At 46.0% G+C, this 20920-nt stretch overlaps 1 long non-coding RNA gene across 1 annotated transcript in view; it reads left to right on the top strand.

Annotated features, from left to right (window-relative positions):
- The window catches only part of LOC138853515 (uncharacterized), a 102540-nt gene extending 83314 nt beyond the window's left edge, over nt 1-19226 (top strand). The window contains exon 4 of the long non-coding RNA XR_011392688.1: nt 19093-19226. This is a non-coding gene — a long non-coding RNA (uncharacterized lncRNA). The remainder of the gene's footprint in view (nt 1-19092) is intronic.
- The last annotated feature ends 1694 nt before the right edge of the window (nt 19227-20920 follow it).

Here is a 20920-nt window from a genome sequence, read left to right as displayed (position 1 = left end):
GGGACAGTGTACCAGGACAAGGGACAGTGTACCAGGTCAAGGGACAGTGTACCAGGACAAGGGACAGTGTACCAGGACAAGGGATAGTGTACCAGGACAAGGGATAGTGTACCAGGCCAAGGGACAGTGTACCAGGCCAAGGGACAGTGTACCAGGACAAGGGACAGTGTACCAGGACAAGGGACAGTGTACCAGGTCAAGGGACAGTGTACCAGGACAAGGGACAGTGTACCAGGACAAGGGACAGTGTACCAGGCCAAGGGACAGTGTACCAGGACAAGGGACAGTGTACCAGGACAAGGGACAGTGTACCAGGACAAGGGACAGTGTACCAGGTCAAGGGACAGTGTACCATGTCAAGGGGCAGTGTACCAGGTCAGGGGGCAGTGTACCAGGTCAAGGGGTATTGTAACAGGTCAAGGGGCAGTGTACCAGGTCAAGGGGCAGTGTAACAGGTCAAGGGGCAGTGTACCAGGTCAAGGGTCAGTGTAACAGGCCAAGGAGCAGTGTAACAGGTCAAGGGACAGTGTACCAGGCCAAGGGACAGTGTACCATGTCAAGGGACAGTGTACCAGGTCAAGGGACAGCGTACCAGGTCAAGGGACAGTGTACCATGTCAAGGGGCAGTGTACCAGGTCAGGGGGCAGTGTACCAGGTCAAAGGGTAGTGTAACAGGTTAAGGGGCAGTGTACCAGGTCAAGGGGCAGTGTAACAGGCCAAGGGGCAGTGTAACAGGTCAAGGGACAGTGTACCAGGCCAAGGGACAGTGTACCAGGTCAAGGGACAGTGTACCAGGTCAAGGGACAGCGTACCAGGTCAAGGGACAGCGTACCAGGTCAAGGGGCAGTGTGCCAGGTCAAGGGGCAGCGTACCAGGCCAAGGGACAGTGTACCATGTCAAGGGACAGTGTACCAGGTCAAGGGGCAGTGTGCCAGGTCAAGGGACAGTGTACCAGGTCAAGGGACAGTGTGCCAGGTCAAGGGACAGTGTACCAGGTCAAGGGGCAGTGTACCAGGTCAAGGGACAGTGTGCCAGGTCAAGGGACAGTGTACCAGGTCAAGGGACAGTGTACCAGGTCAAGGGACAGTGTGCCAGGTCAAGGGACAGTGTACCAGGTCAAGGGGCAGTGTACCAGGTCAAGGGGCAGTGTACCAGGTCAAGGGACAGTGTACCAGGTCAAGGGACAGTGTACCAGGTCAAGGGGCAGTGTGCCAGGTCAAGGGACAGTGTACCAGGTCAAGGGACAGTGTGCCAGGTCAAGGGACAGTGTACCAGGTCAAGGGGCAGTGTGCCAGGTCAAGGGACAGTGTACCAGGTCAAGGGGCAGTGTACCAGGTCAAGGGGCAGTGTGCCAGGTCAAGGGGCAGTGTGCCAGGTCAAGGGGCAATGTGTGCTTAAGAACAAGGGAGTTAAAGTTCCCAACTACCGAAAGTTACCTTCTGGGTCAGGAAGTATCAGTGCCGAATCAGTTAATTTTCTTCCCTTTTTGTCAATTTTAGAAATAACTAGACAAGCTGAAGGTTAGTCTGTGTGATGTTGAATATTATGATGTGAAACACAGGGTACAAATTCTCTTGTTGTCTCCGCATGTCTCTCCTTCCTTCCTTCATTCCTTCACCTCCACCTTCACTTGTTGCTACACCTATACTTGACGAGAGAATTATTAGCAAGTTATGATTAGTCTCGCCTCACGTAACTTTGCACGTTTTTACAGTGGTCATGAGAGCACGCAGTTGTTGCGGACATTGAAAGTAGACGGTTTAGAAATTTAACCAAGAGTAGCCCTGTGAAGTTAAATATTAAGATTTTAGTAGAAATAGTAGTAGTAGTAGTAGTAGATTTAGCAGTGGTAGTAGCTGTAACAGTAGTAGTAGCAACAATAAATAGTACTATTAATAACACTTGGATGTAGATACAAGATCATACTGGAGGCAGCTGGTCACCTACGCAGGAAGGGAGGCAGCAGCTGGTCACCTACACAGGAAGGCAGGTAGCAGCAGGTCACCTAAGCAGGAGGCAGGTAGCAGCAGGTCATCTAAGCAGGAGGCAGGTAGCAGCAGGTCACCTACGCAGGAGGCAGGTAGCAGCAGATCACCTAAGCAGGAGGCAGGTAGCAGCAGGTCACCTACGCAGGAAGGCAGATAGCAGTATCACCTGCTGAGGTTAGCAGGAAGGCTTGTGTAGAGCAGACCTACTTAAGCAGTAGAGCAGATAAGTAGACAAGCCAGTAGAGAAGTAGACAGACTAGAGATCTACCATGCGTTCCTGCAGGCAGCAAACACTGGCTTGGTCGATCAGTGTGTTGTAGCGACCACTGGGTTACTCCAACCTCAATTATTCATTCAAATGCCGAGTGCCTTCCTTCAGACTTACACCTGCCTGTTTCTTGCCCAGTTTTGACAGCTGCAGAAGTTGCGTAGATGTAGACAGGAAACTACAGAGAGTATTAACTCGTAAGGAAATACCTGAGACGCAAATGGATTTACGTAAGGAAACGATAGATTTAAGAGTAAGGGAGATACAGAAGAATAATGGTGCTATGGGACAATAATGGTGCTTGGTATATTGGCTTGATATACTACCACTAATGGTGGTTATGGTGGTGATACTGAAGGCGGCGATGGTGGTGATAATGACTGCGAAAATGATGAAGGTGATAAAGAATGTTGTGATAATACTGTAAGTTTGTGGTGCTAATGGCGACTATGATGAACATTGATGATCTAAGAAAATACAAAGAAAATGTCAGCTGTTCGCAGGAAAGGTCAACTGGTGACAGAAAAAAGGTCGTAGAGCCACAGTAGGTCACAAGGTCACAAAAAGGGTATGGATTTAATCCTTAAACGTTCAACTAAACATGACACACACATACACACACACACACACACACACACACACACACACACACACACACACACACACACGCACACACACACACACACACACACACACACACACACACACACACACACACACACACACACACACACACACACACACACACACACACACACCCATATATATATATGTATATATATATATATATATATATATATATATATGTGTATGTGTGTGTGTGTGTGTGTGTGTATGTGTGTGTGTGTGTGTGTGTGTGTGTGAGGAAAAACTTTACCATTATACATTCAATAGCTGTCTTGCCAGTAGTGCGCGAACACCAGAATTCAAATGATGCTCTAAACTGAAATATTTCCACCTGTCTTTCAGAGTGCAGGCACTGTACTTTCCACCTCCTCCGGCTACCAGCCTGTTCTCTGATTCCCTTCATAAATGTTGCCAGGTTCATGCTTCACTAGCACTTCAAGGTATAAAGCCACTAGTTTTCACTTGCATGCAAGACTCTCACACAAACCTGCTAAATGCTCAAGCCCCTAGTGCTTGAAACCTCCTTTGCGCCCTCCCTCCAACCCTCCCTGTGGCGGCCCCTGCCACCCCCTGCCTTCCAACCTGGTTTATATTAATTCTTGGACATCCTTCTGCTCTGTCTTCCTTAATGACAAAAGTTCCTCAACCAACCCATCTCAGCCCTCGGAATTATTCCATAGCTAACCCCACACTTATTCTAATTTCTACAATCCAATTTCCGTACGTAATATTCGCACAAAGCATTACCTTCAAACATGACATCTCCACTACCTCTAGCCTCCTCCTCCTCGCCTAAACGTTCAAAACCCACTCCTCACACCCCTGTTAAAGTTCATGCACTAATATACTCTGGCAGATTCATCGTTTACCTCCATTGATAAACAACTTTCCACAGATGCCTCAACAACTAACTAACGCCATCTACCTTTTAACCATCTTTTGTTCTGTGGTTCACCTTAAACCCATCTGCCGACAAGGCCACTCCCAAATGTCTCAATACATTTTCTTCCTCCATACTCACTCCAAACTAATATCCAATCTTTTATTGCTGTCATTACTTATCCTTCGAGTGAACGTGTCGTCATAAAGACAGTAGTATCATTACAAGTTTACTGCACCTTCTTTACGTTCTCTTAGTCTACGTTATATAAGATCAATTAAAACAAGATGCAAAGATATATATGTTACTTTAGTCCCATATCCTACACAGCCAATAATCTTGATTTAGTTTCACTCGTCAAAGAGACTAATTTAGCCCAAGTGGCGACTTCTCTAAGAATATTAACCTATACAAGTCCCCAATGTTTTCTGCTTATAACAGCGAGACACTGAACACTTTCTTCTCAATAAAGATCTCGGCAAATTTTAACCACAATGAATTCAAGTCTACCATCACGAAAAACTCTCACCATCACTAAAAAATATCTTATATTAAAACGCAGCCTAATGAAAAAAACCATACCACAGGCGGGGACTTAACCCGCGATCAGAGAGTCTGGAATTTAACGACTGATCGCGGATTCTATCCCCGCCCGTGTTATGATTTGTTTGCAGTCGTGTCATTACGATTTCGTGAGTCACAGCGTACTGACATATTCATATCTCCATAGCCTCAGCTACCCTTAGGGGCCACACAGCGCCCTGGCGAACAGGGAAGTCATCGGGCTTTATCTAAGGAAGGGGTTGCCAGATCTAGTCGGGCTTTATCTAAGGAAGGGGTTGCCAGATCTAGTTTCTATGATGCGAGTTCTTTACTAAGATCAATAAACCCTTCTTGATGAGTGAAAAAATGTACAACGTCGATCAGCGTCACGAGTGACGCAGCGACAGACGTACAGACACACTCTCCATACGTCTCTTCGTCAGCTTTTCACAGACAAGTCTCAAATTTTCAGCTGTTGCCTCCTGAAAACTAAGGAACTATCAATGCCATCTGCCATCTGGTTTGTTTCGTAGTGATAGTAAGAGATGAGTTACTGTTATCTGTACCATCTCCAGTGATGGTACCAGCTAGGTAGCTCTTGTCTGTACCATCTCCAGTGATGGTACCAGCTAGGTAGCTCTTGTCTGTACCATCTCCAGTGATGGTACCAGCTTGGTAGCTCTTCTCTGTACCATCTCCAGTGATAGTACCAGCTTGGTAGTTCTTCTCTGTACCATCTCCAGTAATGTTACCAGCTTGGTAGGTCTTCTCTGTACCATCTCCAATGATGGCACCAGCTTAGTAGCTCTTCTCTGTACCATCTCCAATGATGGCACCAGCTTAGTAGCTCTTCTCTGTACCATCTCCAGTGATGGTACCAGCTTGGTAGCTCTTCTCTGTACTCTCTCCATTGATGGTACCAGCTTGGTAGCTTTTCTCTGTACCATCTCCAGTGATGGTACCAGCTTAGTAGCTCTTCTCTGTACCATCTCCAGTGATGGTACCAGCTTGGTAGCTCTTCTCTGTACCATCTCCAGTGATGGTACCAGCTTGGTAGCTCTTCTCTGTACTCTCTCCATTGATGGTACCAGCTTGGTAGCTTTTCTCTGTACCATCTCCAGTGATGGTACCAGCTTGGTAGCTCTTCTCTGTGCTCTCTCCATTGATGGTACCAGCTTGGTAGCTCTTCTCTGTACATCTCCAGTGATGGTACCAGCTTGGTAGCTCTTCTCTGTACCATCTCCAGTGATGGTTCCAGCTTGGTAGCTCTTCTCTATACCATCTCCAATGATGGTACCAGCTTGGTAGCTCTTCGCTGTACCATCTCCAGTGATGGTACCAGCTTGGTAGCTCTTCTCTGTACCATCTCCAGTGATGGTACCAGCTTGGTAGCTCTTCTCCGTACCATCTCCAGTGATGGTACCAGCTTGGTAGCCCTTCTCTGTACCATCTCCAGTGATGGTACCAGCTTAGTAGCTCTTCTATGTACCATCTCCAGTGATGGTACCAGCTTGGTAGCTCTTCTCTGTACAATCTCCAGTGATGTTACCAGTTTGGTAGCTGTTCTCTGTACCATCTCCATTGATGGTACCATCTTGGTAGCTCTTCTATGTGCCATCTCCAGTGATGGTACCAGCTTGGTAGCTCTTCTCTGTACCATCTCCATGATGGTACCATCTTAGTAGCTCTTCTATGTACCATCTCCAGTGATGGTACCAGCTTGGTAGCTGTTCTCTGCACCATTTCCAGTGATGGTACCAGCTTGGTACCTCTTCTCTGTACCATCTCCAGTGATGGTACCAGCTTGGTAGCTCTTCTCTGTACCATCTCCAGTGATGGTACCAGCTTGGTAGCTCTTCTCTGTACCATCTCCAGTGATGGTACCAGCTTGGTAGCTCTTCTCTGTATCATCTCCAGTGATGGTACCAGCCTGGTAGCTCTTCTCTCTACCATCTCCATTGATGGTACCAGTTTGGTAGCTCTTCTCTGTACCATCTCCAGTGATGGTACCAGCATGGTAGCTCTTCTCTGTACCATCTCCAGTGATGGTACCAGCTTGGTAGCTCTTCTCTGTGCTCTCTCCATTGATGGTACCAGCTTGGTAGCTCTTCTCTGTACATCTCCAGTGATGGTACCAGCTTGGTAGCTCTTCTCTGTACCATCTCCAGTGATGGTACCAGCTTGGTAGCTCTTCTCTGTACCATCTCCATGATGGTACCATCTTAGTAGCTCTTCTATGTACCATCTCCAGTGATGGTACCAGCTTGGTAGCTGTTCTCTGTACCATTTCCAGTGATGGTACCAGCTTGGTAGCTGTTCTCTGTACCATCTCCATGATGGTACCATCTTAGTAGCTCTTCTATGTACCATCTCCAGTGATGGTACCAGCTTGGTAGCTGTTCTCTGTACCATTTCCAGTGATGGTACCAGCTTGGTAGCTCTTCTCTGTACCATCTCCAGTGATGGTACCAGCTTCCTAGCTCTTCTCTGTACCATCTCCACTGATGGTACCAGCTTGGTAGCTTTTCTCTGTACCATCTCCAGTGATGGTACCAGCTTGGTAGCTCTTCTATGTACCATCTCCAGTGATGGTACCAGCTTGGTAGCTTTTCTCTGTACAATCTCCAGTGATGGTACCAGTTTGGTAGCTGTTCTCTGTACCATCTCCATTGATGGTACCATCTTGGTAGCTCTTCTATGTGCCATCTCCAGTGATGGTACCAGCTTGGTAGCTGTTCTCTGTACCATCTCCATGATGGTACCATCTTAGTAGCTCTTCTATGTACCATCTCCAGTGATGGTACCATCTTGGTAGGTCTTCTCTGTACCATCTCCATTGATGGTATCATCTTGGTAGGTCTCTGTACCATCTCCAGTGATGGTACCATCTTTGTAGGTCTTCTCTGTACCATCTCCAGTGATGGTATCATCTTGGTAGGTCTCTGTACCATCTCCAGTGATGGTACCATCTTGGTAGGTCTTCTCTGTACCATCTCCAGTGATGGTACCATCTTGGTAGATCTCTGTACCATCTCCAGTGATGGTACCATCTTGGTAGGTCTTCTCTGTACCATCTCCAGTGATGGTACCATCTTGGTAGGTCTTCTCTGTACCATCTCCAGTGATGGTACCATCTTGGAAGGTCTTATCTGTACCATCTCCATTGATGGTATCATCTTGGTAGGTCTCTGTACCATCTCCAGTGATGGTACCATCTTGGTAGGTCTTCTCTGTACCATCTCTAGTGATGGTACCATCTTGGTAGATCTCTGTACCATCTCCAGTGATGGTACCATCTTGGTAGGTCTTCTCTGTACCATCTCCATTGAAGGTATCATCTTGGTAGGTCTCTGTACCATCTCCAGTGATGGTACCATCTTGGTAGGTCTTCTCTGTACCATCTTGGTAGGTCTTCTCTGTACCATCTCCAGTGATGGTACCAGCTTGGTAGGTCTCTGTACCATCTCCAGTGATGGTACCATCTTGGTAGGTCTTCTCTGTACCATCTCCAGTGATGGTACCATCTTAGTAGGTCTTCTCTGTACCATCTCCAGTGATGGTACCAGCTTAGTAGGTCTTCTCTGTACCATCTTCAGTGATGGTACCATCTTGGTAGGTCTTCTCTGTATCATTTCCAGTGATGGTACCAGCTTGGCAGGTCTCTGTACCATCTCCATTTATGGTATCATCTTGGTAGGTCTTCTTTACCATCTCTGGTGATGGAACCATCCTGGTAGGTCTTCTCTGTACCACCTCCAGTGATGGTACCATCTTGGTAGGTCTTCTCTGTACCATCTCCAGTGATGGTACCATCTTGGTAGGTCTTCTCTGTACCATCTCCAGTGATGGTACCATCTTGGTAGGTCTTCTCTGTACCATCTCCAGTATATCTTTCTGAAATTTAGAGATCAGACCTAAACGGCATATTGAAAACACGATCTAACATGCGCATTATAGATAATAAACAGAGTATTCAGTGCCCACAACTTCTAGGTTTGAATCCTAGCATTCTGTTAGTCTTATTCTCAGCTAGGCATTACTTGCTATTTCTGGTGTCATTCCTGACTATTATTTCAGAGCCTTTTCGATCCCTTTGCTTTTATTAATGCTTCAAGATTTTGCATTCGTGTATGAGATTATAAATTCTAAAATACCTGCTTTGTGGTCATTAATATTAGCGTCTCAACAACAATATTGGTACCACCAACGGCTTTAAGAAAACAATTTACCTAAAGAAAACCGGCTACTCGTTTTATCTGCATAAATCATCCAAAACAAGCTATGTTGCATACAGACAAAGAAAAGCAGGGAAGCAGGTCATACAGACAAAGAAAAGCAGGGAAGCAGGTCATACAGACAAACAAAAGTAGGGAAGCAGGTCATACAGACAAACAAAAGCAGGGAAGCAGGTCATACAAAGAAAACAAAGCAGGTCATACAGACAAACAAAAGTAGGGAAGCAGGTCATACAGACAAACAAAAGCAGGGAAGCAGGTCATACAGACAAACAAAAGCAGGGAAGCAGGTCATACAGACAAACAAAAGCAGGGAAGCAGGTCATACAGACAAACAAAAGCAGGGAAGCAGGTCATACAGACAAACAAAAGCAGGGAAGCAGGTCATACAGACAAACAAAAGCAGGGAAGCAGGTCATACAGACAAACAAAAGCAGGGAAGCAGGTCATACAGACAAGCAAAAGCAGGGAAGCAGGTCATACAGACAAACAAAAGCAGGGAAGCAGGTCATACAGACAAACAAAAGCAGGGAAGCAGGTCATACAGACAAGCAAAAGCAGGGAAGCAGGTCATACAGACAAACAAAAGCAGGGAAGCAGGTCATACAGACAAACAAAAGCAGGGAAGCAGGTCATACAGACAAACAAAAGCAGGGAAGCAGGTCATACAGACAAACAAAAGTAGGGAAGCAGGTCATACAGACAAACAAAAGCAGGGAAGCAGGTCATACAGACAAACAAAAGTAGGGAAGCAGGTCATACAGACAAACAAAAGTAGGGAAGCAGGTCATACAGACAAACAAAAGTAGGGAAGCAGGTCATACAGACAAACAAAAGTAGGGAAGCAGGTCATACAGACAAACAAAAGTAGGGAAGCAGGTCATACAGACAAACAAAAGTAGGGAAGCAGGTCATACAGACAAACAAAAGTAGGGAAGCAGGTCATACAGACAAACAAAAGCAGGGAAGCAGGTCATACAGACAAACAAAAGTAGGGAAGCAGGTCATACAGACAAACAAAAGCAGGGAAGCAGGTCATACAGACAAACAAAAGTAGGGAAGCAGGTCATACAGACAAACAAAAGTAGGGAAGCAGGCCATACAGACAAACAAAAGTAGGGAAGCAGGTCATACAGACAAACAAAAGCAGGGAAGCAGGTCATACAGACAAACAAAAGTAGGGAAGCAGGTCATACAGACAAACAAAAGTAGGGAAGCAGGTCGTACAGACAAACAAAAGTAGGGAAGCAGGTCATACAGACAAACAAAAGTAGGGAAGCAGGTCATTCGTGTATAACACATATCTTCAGTAGCATCATTGTCAGCAATCTTCCCATCATCTGAAGACACACCGCACTTCACTGTACTCATTCGCCCCACCACACTGCACTCTGAGTATACTGAGTACTAACTCACTCCACCACCCTGCACTCTGAGTATACTGAGTACTAACTCACTCCACCACACTGCACTCTGAGTATACTGAGTACTAACTCACTCCACCACACTGCACTCTGAGTATACTGAGTACTAACTCACTCCACCACACTGCACTCTGAGTATACTGAGTACTAACTCACTCCACCACACTGCACTCTGAGTATACTGAGTACTAACTCACTCCAAAACACTGCACTCTGAGTATACTGAGTACAAACTCACTCCACCACACTGCACTCTGAGTATACTGAGTACTAACTCACTCACCACACTGCACTGTGAGGATACTGAGTACTAACTCACTCCACCACACTGCACTCTGAGTATACTGAGTACTAACGTACTCCACCACACTGCACTGTAAGTATACTGAGTACTAACTCACTCCACCACACTGCACTGTGAGTATACTGAGTACTAACGTACTCCACCACACTGCACTGTAAGTATACTGAGTACTATCTCACTCCACCACACTGCACTGTGAGTATACTGAGTACTAACCTACTCCACCACACTGCACTGTGAGTATACTGAGTACTATCTCACTCCACCACACTGCACTGTAAGTATACTGAGTACTATCTCACTCCACCACACTGCACTGTGAGTATACTGAGTACTAACCTACTCCACCACACTGCACTGTAAGTATACTGAGTACTATCTCACTCCACCACACTGCACTGTGAGTATACTGAGTACTAACTCACTCCACCACACTTCACTGTGAGTATACTGAGTACTAACCTACTCCACCACACTGCACTGTGAGTATACTGAGTACTAACCTACTCCACCACACTGCACTGTGAGTATACTGAGTACTAACTCACTCCACCACACTTCACTGTGAGTATACTGAGTACTAACCTACTCCACCACACTGCACTGTGAGTATACTGAGTACTAACCTACTCCACCACACTGCACTGTAAGTATACTGAGTACTATCTCACTCCACCACACTGCACTGTGAGTATACTGAGTACTAACTCACTCCACCACACTGCACTGTAAGTATACTGAGTACTAACTCACTCCACCACACTGCACTGTAAGTATACTGAGTACTAACTCACTCCACCACACTGCACTGTGAGTATACTGAGTACTAACTCACTCCACCACACTGCACTGTGAGTATACTGAGTACTAACCCACTCCACCACACTGCACTGTGAGTATACTGAGTACTAACTCACTCCACCACACTGCACTCTGAGTATACTGAGTACTAACTCACTCCACCACACTGCACTGTGAGTATACTGAGTACTAACGTACTCCACCACACTGCACTGTGAGTATACTGAGAACTAACGTACTGCACCACACTGCACTGTGAGTATACTGAGTACTAACTCACTCCAACACACTTCACTGTGAGTATACTGAGTACTAACGTACTCCACCACACTGCACTCTGAGTATACTGAGTACTAACTCACTCCACCTCACTGCACTCTGAGTATACTGAGTACTAACTCACTCCACCACACTGCACTGTGAGTATACTGAGTACTAACTCCACCACACTCAGCTCTAAATTCCATAACTAAGAAACTTCCAGTTTACTGAATCAGTTGCAGACGTCCAGTCAAGCAACACCAACGAGTCACACTCCACACTTTCTTTCCTCCACTGACTGAATTTCCTCAGTTTCTGACAGTCCCTTCAGACTTTCCAGTTATTAACACAGCCTAGCATTAACTTTTTCCAATTAACTCTTATTTTTTTGCAGATGCTTTGTTACCAGCGCAATGCCAGAAGAAATATATCTGTTTTCCCAGGGAAACAACATGAAGAATTGAGATACGTGCAGCATCTGGGCACCTTTATCGTAGACGTTTCGCCATCCAGTGACTTTATCAATACAAATTGATAGATTTCAAGGGCATAATGTGAAGACAACAGAATTATATACAACATTTCGGACATGGCAACCATTAATCAGCCCATCATCCTTTGGTACAACACATCATCCTTGGGTGTTACACGTCATCCTGGGGTACAACACATCATCCTGGGGTACAACACATCATCCTGGGGTACAACACATCATCCTGGGGTACAACACATCATCCTGGGGTACAACACATATCATCCTGGGGTACAACACATCTTCCTGGGGTACAACACATCATCCTGAGGTACAACACATCATCCTGAGGTACAACACATCATCCTGGGGTACAACACATCATCCTGGGGTACAACACATCATCCTGGGGTACAACACATCATCCTGGGGTACAACACATCATCCTGGGGTACAACACATCATCCTGGGGTACAACACATCATCCTGGGGTACAACACATCATCCTGGGGTACAACACATCATCCTGGGGTACAACACATCATCCTGGGGTACAACACATCATCCTGGGGTACAACACATCATCCTGGGGTACAACACATCATCCTGGGGTACAACACATCATCCTGGGGTACAACACATCATCCTGGGGTACAACACATCATCCTGGGGTACAACACATCATCCTGGGGTACAACACATCATCCTGGGGTACAACACATCATCCTGGGGTACAACACATCATCCTGGGGTACAACACATCATCCTGGGGTACAACACTGCCTATATGAGAAACGTCGGCTTGACCAGAGACATGACCTCAATAAATATACTAAAATTAAACGAGAAAGGTCATTCTGCCTCATGATATTCCAGATACAATAAAAAGCGTCGTATAATTAAGAAAAGTCGCTACAGCGCTGTTCCAGCGAGCATTTAGCAGTTTGTTACCGAATAGTAACAAAAAAAACTGGAATAACGCGAGTGTTACAGCTTTGAAGGTACTTGAGCTAGAGCTCGCCACAGCCATATTGGTGTAATCTTAGTCTTTAAAATCCTGCATTTGTGGTCACAGTGGTGGCCCATGCCAACCTTCCTAGTGTGTATAGAAATACACTTAGTTGAATCTTATTAGGCCGGCATGGTCCCGAGGATAACGCACTGGCCTGCTACTTTTAACACTGGCTAACCATGGGTTCGAATCCTAGTTTCGGTGAGTTACATATGTATTAATTTTAAAGAAATTGCTGTTTCTAAAACTGAGCTGTTGTAGCAGAGGTGCTTGTGCTGCTCCGTGTGACGTACTCCTCCGTGTGACGTACTGCTCCGTGTGACGTACTCCTCCGTGTGACGTACTGCTCCGTGTGACGTACTCCTCCGTGTGACGTACCCAGTACACCAACAACTCTTCACAGTACACGCTACTCCTACATTTAAATTAATGTTGGAAAAAAACACAAAATGTAAATACTATGACATAATTCTCCCCTTGGACCCTTTCTCTTTATAGTTTTGAACACCTTGATAGGTCGTCTAGTGACTTCCTTTATCAGAAGATTCTCCATTTCTCCTGGCCATCATCTTGGTTCTTGGCCGCTTGGTTCACTTTTCTTGGTGTTATCGTGTCAGTAGTAGTGCCGGCGGGACTGATGCTGAAAATTTCGTTACTGTATGACGAAAAATACTTTTTTAAACCTCTCTCAAAAAGGTCAAGCCACTCATCCTCTATTGTCTGTATCTTCCTGTCTACCAACAGCCATTCTTGTATCTCTCTCCCTGTTTACTTACAGCCCTTCTTGCCTCTCTCTCTTCCTGTGCAGTTGTTGTTAATCCAAGTGGTTATTGATCTTGCTTCTTAGAACCCTGTCAAATATTTCTATGATGTGGGATGTTAATGCCACCGTTGTGGAGTGAGGCTGTATCCGTTTTTTTTAACGACTGTAGGGTGACCTCTGTGTCAAGACTCCCTCTCAATGAGACACACGAAAGGGTTTCTTGCACGGAGCTCCAAGAGTCTGGGTCTTGAGCAGACTGCATATTTTTTTTTTTCGAAGTCCAGTGGTGTTAGGGTTATGCCAGAAATTTTGGAGATGTTGACAGGATTTTAAGTCTGATTAACAGCTCACTAAACACAGAGTTGAATTGAGACTTCAGTAGCTTACTCATTTCTTTGCTTTCATCAGCGTGAGTCCCACCTGAGAAAAAAATATTCGGGACTTCTTTCAACTTCATTCATGGCTTTTAGCTCCTCCTGTCTCTCATGGAACTTGTAAGATTTATTTAACTTAAGTTCAGTATTTTCTATTTCTGTAGTCAGTGTTTCCTTCCGCATTTCAGATAGTCTAACCTTGAGAAGGTCTGTGATTCTTTGCCTTTGCAGTAGAAGGAGCATCTCTCTCTCTTTCTAGTTTACATTTTCTCGTCTTTTCCCATAGGGGTATGTGCGTTGAGCATCACATTCTGTCTAGCGTTCTTCAGGAGCGAAGGAAATCAATCTTGGAGCCGTGATGTCAGCAGAATGAGAATGGGGGTGTCGTGCCACAGTGTCATGTCATGTTTACCCTCACCTGGGCAGGAGTGAGGACCATTCCTTCACAAAATACAGTACCAAAGCCTAATAGAACCACCGAGGTTCTACCTCATTAATCGTCCCAAAATGTAATTTTAAATGTATCAGGTACAACAGTGGTCGAGAGAGAGAGAGAGAGAGAGAGAGTATTTTTCTATCAATTATGCAGTCTCACGAAGGTTTATAGTAAGCAAGATACACGCAGCATGACACACGAAATTATGTTTCAACACGAAACAAAACGAAATAAAGTCTGGGATGGAGAACACAGTCTAGAGAACACAGTGTAGAGAACACAGTGTAGAGAACACAGTGTAAAGAACACACTGTAGAGAACACACTGTAGAGAACACAGTGTAGAGAACACAGTGTAGAGAACACAGTGTAAAGAACACACTGTAGAGAACACAGTGTAGAGAACACGTAACAAATCGTTCATCTGACAAAGTCACACTAACGAGTCTGAAACGTCTCGCTCCAGCAAGGGGGCAAAACATCGCCTGGTTTGAAACTCATCCTGGATATTGTGGAAGAAATGCATGTAATATAACCCGGATATACTGGTGGAGAGGCCGGCAGTTTGAGCCGGATATATGTAGGTCAGGGCAGAGTGGAGCGGGACTGGCATTTGTTCAAGGCTGGTGGAACGTTTCAAGACTAGTGGATGGTTTTAAGGCTAGTGGATGGTTTTAAGGCTAGTGGATGGTTTTAAGGCTAATGGATGGTTTGAAGACTAGTGGATGGTTTTAATACTAGTGGATGGTTTTAATACTAGTGGATGGTTTTAATACTAGTGGATGGTTTTAATACTAGTGGATGGTTTTAATACTAGTGGATGATTTTAATACTAGTGGATGGTTTTAATACTAGTGGATGGTTTTAAGGCTAGTGGATGGTTTTAAGGCTAGTGGATGGTTTTAAGGCTAGTGGATGGTTTTAAGGCTAGTGGATGGTTTTAAGGCTAGTGGATGGTTTTAAGGCTAGTGGATGGTTTCAAAATTACATTCTCAAGAATACATCATAAATTCTACAATAAACTGACGAAAAACCCGGAGAAGTCGAGACTGATTTCAGAGTGTCAGAAGAGGCAGACTGAGTATCTTCAGAGTGTCAGAAGAGGCAGACTATCTTCAGAGTGTCAGAAGAGGCAGACTGAGTATCTTCAGAGTGTCAGAAGAGGCAGACTGAGTATCTTCAGAGTGTCAGAAGAGGCAGACTGAGTATCTTCAGAGTGTCAGAAGAGGCAGACTGAGTATCTTCAGAGTGTCAGAAGAGGCAGACTGAGTATCTTCAGAGTGTCAGAAGAGGCAGACTGAGTATCTTCAGAGTGTCAGAAGAGGCAGACTGAGTATCTTCAGAGTGTCAGAAGAGGCAGACTGAGTATCTTCAGAGTGTCAGAAGAGGCAGACTGAGTATCTTCAGAGTGTCAGAAGAGGCAGACTGAGTATCTTCAGAGTGTCAGAAGAGGCAGACTGAGTATCTTCAGAGTGTCAGAAGAGGCAGACTATCTTCAGTGTCAGAAGAGGCAGACGAGTATCTTCAGAGTGTCAGAAGAGGCAGACTGAGTATCTTCAGAGTGTCAGAAGAGGCAGACTGAGCATCTTCAGAGTGTCAGAAGAGGCAGACTGAGTATCTTCAGAGTGTCAGAAGAGGCAGACTGAGTATCTTCAGAGTGTCAGAAGAGGCAGACTGAGCATCTTCAGAGTGTCAGAAGAGGCAGACTGAGTATCTTCAGAGTGTCAGAAGAGGCAGCCTATCTTCAGTGTCAGAAGAGGCAGACGAGTATCTTCAGAGTGTCAGAAGAGGCAGACTGAGTATCTTCAGAGTGTCAGAAGAGGCAGACTGAGTATCTTCAGAGTGTCAGAAGAGGCAGACTGAGTATCTTCCGAGTGTCAGAAGAGGCAGACTGAGTATCTTCAGAGTGTCAGAAGAGGCAGACTGAGTATCTTCAGAGTGTCAGAAGAGGCAGACTATCTTCAGAGTGTCAGAAGTGGCAGACGAGTATCTTCAGAGTGTCAGAAGAGGCAGACTATCTTCAGAGTGTCAGAAGAGGCAGACTGAGTATCTTCAGAGTGTCAGAAGAGGCAGACTGAGTATCTTCAGAGTGTCAGAAGAGGCTGACTGAGTATCTTCAGAGTGTCAGAAGAGGCAGACTATCTTCAGAGTGTCAGAAGAGGCAGACTGAGTATCTTCAGAGTGTCAGAAGAGGCAGACTGAGTATCTTCAGAGTGTCAGAAGAGGCAGACTGAGTATCTTCAGAGTGTCAGAAGAGGCAGACTGAGTATCTTCAGAGTGTCAGAAGAGGCAGACTGAGTATCTTCAGAGTGTCAGAAGAGGCAGACTGAGTATCTTCAGAGTGTCAGAAGAGGCAGACTGAGTATCTTCAGAGTGTCAGAAGAGGCAGACTGTCTTCAGAGTGTCAGAAGAGGCAGACCGAGTATCTTCAGAGTGTCAGAAGAGGCAGACTATCTTCAGAGTGTCAGAAGAGGCAGATTGAGTATCTTCGGAGTGTCAGAAGAGGCAGACTATCTTCAGAGTGTCAGAAGAGGCTGACTGAGTATCTTCAGAGTGTCAGAAGAGGCAGACTATCTTCAGAGTGTCAGAAGAGGCAGACTGAGTATCTTCAGAGTGTCAGAAGAGGCAGACTATCTTCAGTGTCAGAAGAGGCAGACGAGTATCTTCAGAGTGTCAGAAGAGGCAGACTGAGTATCTTCAGAGTGTCAGAAGAGGCAGACTGAGCATCTTCAGAGTGTCAGAAGAGGCAGACTGAGTATCTTCAGAGTGTCAGAAGAGGCAGACTGAGTATCTTCAGAGTGTCAGAAGAGGCAGACTGAGCATCTTCAGAGTGTCAGAAGAGGTAGACTGAGTATCTTCAGAGTGTCAGAAGAGGCAGCCTATCTTCAGTGTCAGAAGAGGCAGACGAGTATCTTCAGAGTGTCAGAAGAGGCAGACTGAGTATCTTCAGAGTGTCAGAAGAGGCAGACTGAGTATCTTCAGAGTGTCAGAAGAGGCAGACTGAGTATCTTCCGAGTGTCAGAAGAGGCAGACTGAGTATCTTCAGAGTGTCAGAAGAGGCAGACTGAGTATCTTCAGAGTGTCAGAAGAGGCAGACTATCTTCAGAGTGTCAGAAGTGGCAGACGAGTATCTTCAGAGTGTCAGAAGAGGCAGACTATCTTCAGAGTGTCAGAAGAGGCAGACTGAGTATCTTCAGAGTGTCAGAAGAGGCAGACTGAGTATCTTCAGAGTGTCAGAAGAGGCAGACTATCTTCAGAGTGTCAGAAGAGGCAGACTGAGTATCTTCAGAGTGTCAGAAGAGGCAGACTGAGTATCTTCAGTGTCAGAAGAGGCAGACTATCTTCAGAGTGTCAGAAGAGGCAGACTGAGTATCTTCAGAGTGTCAGAAGAGGCAGACTGAGTATCTTCAGAGTGTCAGAAGAGGCAGACTGAGTATCTTCAGAGTGTCAGAAGAGGCAGACTATCTTCAGAGTGTCAGAAGAGGCAGACTGAGTATCTTCAGAGTGTCAGAAGAGGCAGACTGAGTATCTTCAGAGTGTCAGAAGAGGCAGACTGAGTATCTTCAGAGTGTCAGAAGAGGCAGACTGAGTATCTTCAGAGTGTCAGAAGAGGCAGACTGAGTATCTTCAGAGTGTCAGAAGAGGCAGACTGAGTATCTTCAGAGTGTCAGAAGAGGCAGACTGAGTATCTTCAGAGTGTCAGAAGAGGCAGACTGAGTATCTTCAGAGTGTCAGAAGAGGCTGACTGAGTATCTTCAGTGTCAGAAAAAGCAATCCACTTCACCCCTCGCCTGAAGCACAGATGTACTGGACAAAAACCCACACATGGCTTCACCCCTGGAAAAAGAGCCTTTAAACGGCACTTGTAAGTCAGAAAGTGTCTTGGACTCAAGCGTAAACATTACAATCATCAAAGAATGAATTCTGGCATTAATGACTGAGTTTAACCACATGGGAAGTAGTGGACGTCAGTCGTTCAGTGTACTGTATCTTGTGGTCGCCGAGGTGACTCAGTATTTGGGGGGGAATCTAAATGCAGTCAACTAACTTCCAGATTTTAGTCATTTAGCTGAGTAGCTGGTGATTGTAACCTAGAGAGCTGTCTGACGATGGATCCCAAAAATTGTTCCCAAAACGAAATGATTGATGGCGGTGATGAAGTTATTATCAACATTTTGATAAGAGAAGGAAGATTGTTTTTCAGTTTGGCCAGACGATAAGACAGAGTGTGCATTCTCTCAGGAGCAGTGACTCTCACTCTGGGATTTTTAAGAGCGTAATGTAACTCTAAGGTGGGTATTGACTTTAATAGCTGGTTAATGAAGTTTAAAGCCTGTCGACTACACGAAGGTCATTAAGGCTGTTTGTAACTTAAGTATAGCCTTACCATATATACACTAAGAGATATACACCTCACAGAGTATATATTCTTCACGTCACCTTGATAGTCGTTCACTTGAAGTTAGTAAATTAGAAGTCAGCATTTTATACAGTTTTAATTTATTATTACCTTTATTTAAATAAGTCAGAGGCTTAAAAATATATCTCAACTATAATATCTTACATATATGGTATTTATTTGCTGCTAAAAAATAAATGTTATTTCTTATATAAATAAATTACAGCATTTATGCAAGAAATTAATATTATTTACTTAGAAGATAATTCATAATTTCAGATAATCAACAGCTATGTATATCTTCAGGTCGTTGTTGAAGACAGCGGGAGCATCACCGGCAGACATCACTGCTACACATCACCGGCAGACATCACTGCTACACATCACCGGCAGACATCACTGCTACACATCACCGGCAGACATCACTGCTACACATCACCGGCAGACATCACTGCTACACATCACCGGCAGACATCACTGCTACACATCACCGGCAGACATCACTGCTACACATCACCGGCAGACATCACTGCTACACATCACCGGCAGACATCACTGCTACACATCACCGGCAGACATCACTGCTACACATCACCGGCAGACATCACTGCTACACATCACCGGCAGACATCACTGCTACACTTCACCGGCAGACATCACTGCTACACATCACCGGCAGACATCACTGCTACACATCACCGGCAGACATCACTGCTACACATCACCGGCAGACATCACTGCTACACTTCACCGGCAGACATCACTGCTACACATCACCGGCAGACATCACTGCTACACATCACCGGCAGACATCACTGCTACACATCACCGGCAGACATCACTGCTACACATCACCGGCAGACATCACTGCTACACATCACCGGCAGACATCACTGCTACACATCACCGGCAGACATCACTGCTACACATCACCGGCAGACATCACTGCTACACATCACCGGCAGACATCACTGCTACACATCACCGGCAGACATCACTGCTACACATCACCGGCAGACATCACTGCTACACTTCACCGGCAGACATCACTGCTACACATCACCGGCAGACATCACTGCTACACATCACCGGCAGACATCACTGCTACACATCACCGGCAGACATCACTGCTACACTTCACCGGCAGACATCACTGCTACACATCACCGGCAGACATCACTGCTACACATCACCGGCAGACATCACTGCTACACATCACCGGCAGACATCACTGCTACACATCACCGGCAGACATCACTGCTACACATCACCGGCAGACATCACTGCTACACATCACCGGCAGACATCACTGCTACACATCACCGGCAGACATCACTGCTACACATCACCGGCAGACATCACTGCTACACATCACCGGCAGACATCACTGCTACACATCACCGGCAGACATCACTGCTACACATCCGTCACGTATTACAAGCACCTAAAGTCAGTTCCGGATCAGCCGGGCTGTGGCTCGTATGTTGGTTTGCGTGCAGCCAGCAGCAACAGCCTGGTTGATCAGGCTCTGATCCACCAGGAGGCCTGGTCTCAGACCGGGCCGCGGGGGCGTTGACCCCCGGAACTCTCTCCAGGTAAACTCCAGGTAACTCCAGGTATTCACTACAACACTCTGCTGTAGTTACACATATGATGGGACGGGGAACATGACAGCACTGCCGTGGTCACACGTATGATGGGACGGGAAACATGACAGCACTGTCGTGGTCACACGTATGATGGGACGGGGAACATGACAGCACTGCCGTGGTCACACGTATGATGGGACGGGGAACATGACAGCACTGCCGTGGTGACACGTATGATGGGACGGGGAACATGACAGCACTGCCGTGGTCACACGTATGATGGGACGGGGAACATGACAGCACTGCCGTGGTCACACGTATGATGAGACGGGGAACATGACAGCACTGCCGTGGTGACACGTATGATGGGACGGGGAACATGACAGCACTGCCGTGGTCACACGTATGATGGGACGGGGAACATGACAGCACTGCCGTGGTCACACGTATGATGGGACGGGGAACATGACAGCACTGCCGTGGTCACACGTATGATGGGACGGGGAACATGACAGCACTGCCGTGGTCACACGTATGATGGGACG

Source organism: Cherax quadricarinatus, chromosome 32, assembly GCF_038502225.1.
Source record: "Cherax quadricarinatus isolate ZL_2023a chromosome 32, ASM3850222v1, whole genome shotgun sequence".
Classification (NCBI taxonomy): Eukaryota; Metazoa; Arthropoda; class Malacostraca; order Decapoda; family Parastacidae; genus Cherax; species Cherax quadricarinatus.
Note: the sequence above shows the minus strand (reverse complement) of the source record. Positions and strands in the feature narration are given on the sequence as shown.